This window comes from Colletes latitarsis, chromosome 6 (genome assembly GCF_051014445.1).
Source record: "Colletes latitarsis isolate SP2378_abdomen chromosome 6, iyColLati1, whole genome shotgun sequence".
In the NCBI taxonomy this organism is placed as follows: domain Eukaryota; kingdom Metazoa; phylum Arthropoda; class Insecta; order Hymenoptera; family Colletidae; genus Colletes; species Colletes latitarsis.
In genome coordinates, this window is record NC_135139.1 from 8,358,891 (window position 1) to 8,366,335 (window position 7,445).

At 39.1% G+C, this 7,445-nt stretch overlaps 1 protein-coding gene across 1 annotated transcript in view; it reads right to left on the reverse strand.

Annotated features, from left to right (window-relative positions):
- The window catches only part of LOC143342311 (neuroligin-1), an 89,110-nt gene extending 82,219 nt beyond the window's left edge, over positions 1-6,891 (reverse strand). The window contains exon 1 of the mRNA XM_076766038.1: positions 6,343-6,891. The gene's annotated coding sequence lies outside the window, so the exon portion shown is untranslated. The remainder of the gene's footprint in view (positions 1-6,342) is intronic.
- Positions 6,892-7,445: the final 554 nt, after the last annotated feature.

The window sequence follows — 7,445 nt, forward strand, 5'->3', positions numbered from 1 at the left end:
CAAAAGCCAACAAGTTGCTTTTGTTTTGTATTTTTGCAGACGTTTAGCGTGCTTTTTCCGTTTATCCAACATTACGTCGGACAACTCAATTTGTAACATGCTCCGTTTGCAGCCCATAAATGACACGAAACCCAATAATACCGGACCACGGCAACGTGAGAATTTCCAATTTCCAAGTTGCCAGGCCACTTTAAACGCAATCCTTTAGTTCGTCCTGTAACCTAAGCTGGTTCGACAACTCTCTTCGCCAAAGGGAATCGAAGCGAGCGCAAATTACCAAACACCAGTTTCGTCGAAGGCAATTACCCTACGTACGTTTGCCCAGCTCCAATACGAAAACAATTAATATTGCGAGTTCAATAGGGGGGTCTATTAAACAATACATACCCTACAAACGCATTCATCAAGCATTCGTAAACATTTGAAGTTGCATAAACGAGTAAGTATAAATAGTGCAGAACCTAATCATGACTAATATTTGTCAACGATTGAATTGCAAAATAGCGTAAGACTATTGTTTGATTATCGAACCTACCACTGCTAGTGATTTCGAAAACATTTCCATTAAGAGACTACGACTTTGGGAATCTTTCTAATTTCTAAGTCGAAGCTGTTTCAATGAAATTCTAATGTAAAGTTTTCAGTTGTACAGCGACTATAGAAATATCAAAAGTTGTGAATAGTAGTCGAGAAAGTTATGAATGAAAAGAAAACTGCTTGCGTCAAACGTAGAATGTTTTATTTATTTATTTATTTATTTACGGGTTATTACACCCTTTGATATAATACTGTTATATAATGTGTGCAAATGTCTCATTAAGTGTGTATGTCATATGATGCAATGCGTACAACACTGTTGTTGTTGAGAGAGTGTAAATGTTGAGAGCAATATAAAATTTAAGATGTCTGCGAGGCAAGTCTGTTTTAAAATTGTTAAAAATGTTGGTATAAACACTAATATAAAGAACGTACATCGTGGTTTTACAAAAATGCAAACACGTAGTACGAAGAGAATTACAAAAGGAACATTGGTTAAACAAGCAGCATAAAGCGTACCGCTTAGAATTTGAAGAAAAGCATATAAATATGAGAGCAAAATAGTAAAAGGTTACATTTGCAGATGAAAAGATACTTAATTTGGATCTACAAAATCGAATCATCGAATATCACTAATTAATTGCTTTTATTTAAGTGTAGGTTCTATTATTCTGTCTATTATTGTACCTTTTTAAACAGAACTAGATAGGTTGATGAATCTTCATTTCATTTCATTTATACAGAGTGTTCGGCCACCCATGGGAAAAATTTTAGTGGAAGATTCTAGAGGCCAAAATAAAAAAGAAATCAAGAACACCGATTTGTTGATGAAGGCTTCGTTAAAAAGTTATTAACGTTTAATATTCCGCCTGTACTGAATTTTTTTCTCGAAAATGCGCAGGATTTCGAGGATATGTCTATTCATCAAAAATGATTGTAATTGACCCCCACAACCGAAAATAATTTTTCCAGAACGATTTGAAATTATTTAATTTCGTCGATAAATTTATTCTCTTATTGAATTTTTTTCTCAAAAGTGGGTAGGATTTCGAAGGTATGTGTATTCACCAAAAATGATTGTAATTGACCCTCGTAATCGAAAATAAGTTTTTCAGAACGATTTGAAACTTTTCATTTTCGCCGAAAAATTTAGGCACCTACCCTCTGTCGATTTTTCTTAAACAATCGTTTTTCATTTCTAGTAATTTTGTTTGACGCCCTACAGAAAAGTTCTCTAATACTTTTTTGTAGGTATCTATGAGCTCTACTTCAGAAAAAAGTTTCATTGAAATATATTCACTATTGTAGGAGTTATGGCTGTTTGAAAATTGAACCATTTTTATGGGGTTTCTCTCATTTTGCGGGGTCAAGGACCAACTTTTCGAATATATTTGCGATTTGTACATATTCCCCATTAAAATACGCGTCGTTTGCGTTTTTAAACATTAAAATCCGTCAATCCGTTCAGAAGTTATGACGTTTTAAAGATTCGCATGAAAATTCGGGCAGACATTTCTGGCCAGAAATGATATTTTCGGTAACGAATCTTTTTCTCGAAAATGCGTAGGAATTCGGGGGTATGTGTATTCACCAAAAATGATTGTAATTGACTCCAGCAATTAAAAATAATTTTTCTAGAACGATTTGAAATTTTTTAATTTTATCTTAAAATTTCACACCTCGAATTTTTTTCTCGAAAATGCTTAGGATTTCGGGGGTATGTCTATTCACCAATAATGATTGTAATTGACCCCTGCAACCAAAAATAATTTTTCCAGAATGATTAGAAATATTTTAATTTAATTTTTTAATAACTTTTTAACGAGGCCTCAGTCGAGAAATTGATATTCTTGATTTTCGTCTTATTTTGGTCTCTAGAATCTCCCATTACAATTTTTCCCAGGGGAGTACGAACACCCTGCATATGCCAACAAAGGTATTAAAAACAGCATATGTATATAACATTGACTGAAATATTTACCGAACAAAAATGTTTATCTTGCATTGTATATCAAGAATCTGGTATTACTTTTTATGATAAAATATTGCGAATTTGAAATATATCTTCAAAAATTTAATGTAATACTCAAGAAATCCAATTAATATATACACCATTCGGTTAAACAAAAATTACATAAAACTACAAATTTCCAAAATTTTGTCCGAATAGCTACTAGTAACTGGCTTTTGTCGCAATTTTCTTTCTTGAAGCACAGGAAAATCTTACGACAAAAAGGCATTACTCTTCCATTATAGGCTGTTGTACCGGAGTAGCCATCTTGGCACCTAAGCATAAGATGCAATAAACTAACACAACCCCTGAACCTAGGCGATACTAATGTAAAGTTTACTAGGTAATATTTGCCTTTAGTGGTCTATACAACGAGGTCCTTTCCACGTTCGCGCATTCACTCATTCAACGACTCTCGCGAATGCTATTAGGGAACAAGAGGATAATAAACGACGTCCATTATAAAGTGCAATTGTTGCCCAAATAACTGTTCGACCGTTAAAATTTACGAATGACTGTTTACTGATAAAAATTTATACGGCTAATATTCGACACGGTGCCTCTGAGGCGAATAAAATTTAAGGGGCGTTTAAATTACTGCTCGAACGAAAATTTATACGAACAAAATCTATGGCATTAAATGAAACATAATTGTCCAACTTATCCAGAATGAATTAAAAATGCCAAATTTTACATTATGGTCCAAGATTTCAATTTTAAATTCCAACTTGCATTGACGTTCGACCCTTAGTATGGCATCATTTGGGAAATAACTGTAAATTACAACAAAAAAGCACTATTTTTTAAATTAAATGAAAAGGTTCATGCAGCAGAACATATAAAAATAGCATTAATAATAATTAAAATTGCATCTTCCCAACTTTCATCCTCCGAAATCAATGATGCTATTATACACGAAGTCACTAACTGCTACATAAATAACTCGTTTTAAAACTAAGAAAGATTATTTATAAGTATTATTAATTATACTCTTAATCAAATTTACACTTTCAAGAATGTTGATACGATATTATTTTCCATTATCAAAAAGAACGTTTGTTGAATTTCTTTCAAAGAAAATTTAATTGCGAGCCCTTAAACATCGCGAATCCCAAATAATACTTTTTTTTTGTCCCACGCCACAGGAGTTCCATTATGCTCATGAAACGAATAAAAGAGACAGAAATAATAAATGACTAACACAGACTGGAGTAGTGTTTTGTTGGAACTTGGATAGACACTGTATTGTCACAAAAAAAATTGTGTTATGAACAAAAAGCTTCGGTGCGTAATAAATTTGCATTTTCACGCTGACATTCTAAGTTAGCAATTTTCATTGATTGAATAATCTTTGACTTCCAAAAAACTAACCTAGTAATTTGTTGTGTATTGTTTTAAGCATAGTTCTGCAACAATATTACTATAAAAACAAAGTAACCTTGCTGTTCTGTTACAATCTTGTTGGAGAAAGTAGCAATAGACATTCGTAAAAGTATAATTTAACTTTCACTGCTGCAAAATATGAAATTCAATCTCATGGAAGAAAATTTAAGAAAAGGCAAAGGAAGAAAAGAAAAAAGTAGGCAAGAAAGAACTGCGAAAACAATAAATAAAGATCTCGATTTTCGAATGGATAAATTCTGATTTGCAAAGAATTGATCACATGGTTTGCTTAAAAACAGTGATAAAGACTAGATTCGGTACATAGACGTGTACTAATATTCCTGAATACTTTTACGTTTAAATTTGCCCGCGTTTAAGTCGTTTTTGCTGACCGTTTCTTAACATTTGAGATGAAAATGAAATAAAATATTCTATTTTATTACCTGTTATATACGAAATAGAACACTGGTAATTTAATCGAACAACAAACAAACAGACAGATATAAATTACAAAAATATACTATAAACTATACGTTTAAATAAAAATTGATAGATGTAAGATATTGCAATATTAATCGTAATAATGATTCTAATTTGTCTCAAGCCTGATACTAGTTGCAACTTTCTGTTTCCTCGAAAATTCGAACCGAAGTTTGAAGACGATTTATTATTGTGATTAAATGACGATTATCGATACTTTTTAATTTTACTTTGACGTAATCGCCTAATTATTAGGTTTGACTTGACAGAAGTATATTATCCTTAGAGAATTATTTTATGTACGTGGGAAATTATGAACGGGAACAGAGTTAGTCAGTTCTGGCGAAAACTACGAAAAACATTTATAGCGTATATGGAGGTATTATAATATATCAATTCACATATTTTAGCAAGAGGATTATTGTTTAGAAGATGAAAATCAATCAACCGAAAATATATCCTTTTCGTTTCAGAAAGTAAAAGAGATCGAAGAATCGTTGCTCCTGAAGGATTAACTTTGGCCTAACAAGTATCTTAACCAAAAACTCGAATCCTGCGACCTAAAATACTCGCGAGCCACAATTCTTCCAACGAAAAGCGACGAGACGTTAACGCGATGATTTTTCAGCAACCGTGCGACGGTCGTCGATTATGTCACATTCCGTTCGACCAACGATCGCATTCGCGTACGAAGAAAAGTTATCCGCGAAAGATCCCGATCCTCAAGTTGGATCAAAGTGCAAACGCGGATCGGCGAGAGGATAACTACTTGGTGATTCGTCGCCTATCGAAGGCTTCCAACGCGAGAATTGGCCGGTGTCGGTAAGGCTTTGCAACTTCAAAAGAGGATCAAAGTGTCGCCGGATTACGTGTTAGATTCGCGATGACGTACATCCCCGCGTCCGTCAAACCCTGCCGCTCCCGCCGACGATTCGAATATGGATAACTAGGCCATCATCGAGACAGACGGAACGGGAGAAAGGGAGAAGAAGAGTCTCTCGCGGCGAAATTAAATTCCTAGCTCGCACTAATTGCAGGGGACGAACAGAACGATTAATAATTCGCCGAGCCAAGCTGTCCGCTGAAACTTCCACACCGCCGCGATCAATCCCCCGAGAATTATCGAGATACGGATACGACAGTCGGATTAGGGCGGAATTATGAACTTCTGTTCCCGTCTACGACCCGGCGACGCTCGACCTACGTTCCGTGGAAAACTGCGAAAGTAATTCCTCGAACGCGATTAACCGCTGTGGATTATTGGATCTCGAACGGTCCGGAAAACGAAAATCACGTCCCTGCATTAACTCGTTCGACGGCTCCCGCGCCGCGCCAGTGGGTGCTAATAGGGCAATACACGATGCCTATTGGAAAATGCGATTGTTGCTCGAATAACCGTTCGACCGATAAAAATTTGTACGGTTGATAGTCGACAGAGCATACGAATCGTGTCAATGGTAAACTGTGGAATCAGTTTCGAATCACTAAACAAAAATAAATAGACGTAATCGAGTTGCTGAAAATACCTGGGAGGATAACAGGTAAAACTGTTGCTTTCTAAGAGAATTTATCGTACAAGATGTTTGTTCTGTACCAGGAAACGGAACGAGGGAAAACCTTTACGAGTGTGATCAAACCACAAGCAAACCGAAAGCTCCCTATCCGTCGGGTATTTGCATATCTTCCTAACTTAAACGGCTTCCAGGCGTGGAACAAAGTTAACACTTCGCTAAGTAGTTTACTATTAAACCGTAAGCCCGGAGGAGCAACTTGTTCGCAATTTACGCGATTAGGAGACGATAATACGGCCGCGGATACAAATCCGCCGTCAACGCAGCGAACGATAACAACAACAGTCGCGCGACGCGACAGCATCCGATGTGCCCGGTTAAAAAAAAGTTGTTCGTCGAGCCCGACGAAAGCTTCCGTACCAGTTTCGACGCGAACAGCCGACTCCGTTCGATTCGTAAGCACGTCGGGAGTTTCCATCCACTGGTCCAGTGTCGTAGGCGTCGCACAGACCCGGCACATCGCGGCAATGAAATCCAATCAACGACAGACCGCTGTCATATCCACGTCCGGTCCAGTTCACACGACACTCGTGCAGCTCAGGCACCGTCTGCTCGGCTCGCGAAGAAACTCGTCCACCACTCCACCACCTGCACCCTCACCACCACTACCCACAAGGTGTCTTCATCTCGCGATCGCGCCTCCCGGTCGCTACGCTCGGGAATCTTTTCACCGCGTCGCGGCGGCAATTCCAAACGGTCGACTAACAGCCACCAACATCGGCGAGCGTTTAACGAGGGAACGGACCGATGGGGGATGAGGTAAATCCCATGTCAATCGACCATATACCACCGCTAGCAACGTGCAACCAACCGTCCAACCGACCAGAACCGATCCGAGCAATCCCAAGGACGACTCGCACCCTTCGTGCGTGCGATCGGCTGTCTGTCCCAGGCTCCACTGACGGCCAGCCGCGCGACCTCCATGGAGGTGGCGGTGCTGGTGCTGGTGCTGGTGCTGCTAGTGCTGCTGCCGACGGTGGTGGTGGAGACGGCGGTGGAGGCACCGATGGAGGTGGAGGATGGTCCGGCACTCGAGGAAGCCGGGGCATCCACGGCGCCGACGCCTGGTTTCGTACCGACCACCAGTCCGGTCGATAACGCCACGGCAACCCCCGGGTCGTTCCGGCTCTCCTCTGCCTCTCTCTATACGATTTTCTCCCTCTTTCACCTTATCCGACGCTCTTCTCCGCGACTTTCTCCCTCTCTCATCCCCCTGTGTTCCTCTTCCGCTTCTCTTCTTTCTCCCGAGCCCTGTCCATCCACCGTCTTTCCTCCTCGATCCACCTTCTTCCTTTCATCGCGCTACGCTTTCCTCCGCTCGAACGTTCCTCCTCTTTCACCGTCTCATCCTCCGATTCCAGCACGTCCTACGGCAACTCTTCCAGTGCTCCTCATCCTCCTAGATCAGTGATTCTTAACTCTCCATAACCCAATTTTTTTTTTGTTTTTCTTAAAAAATTACC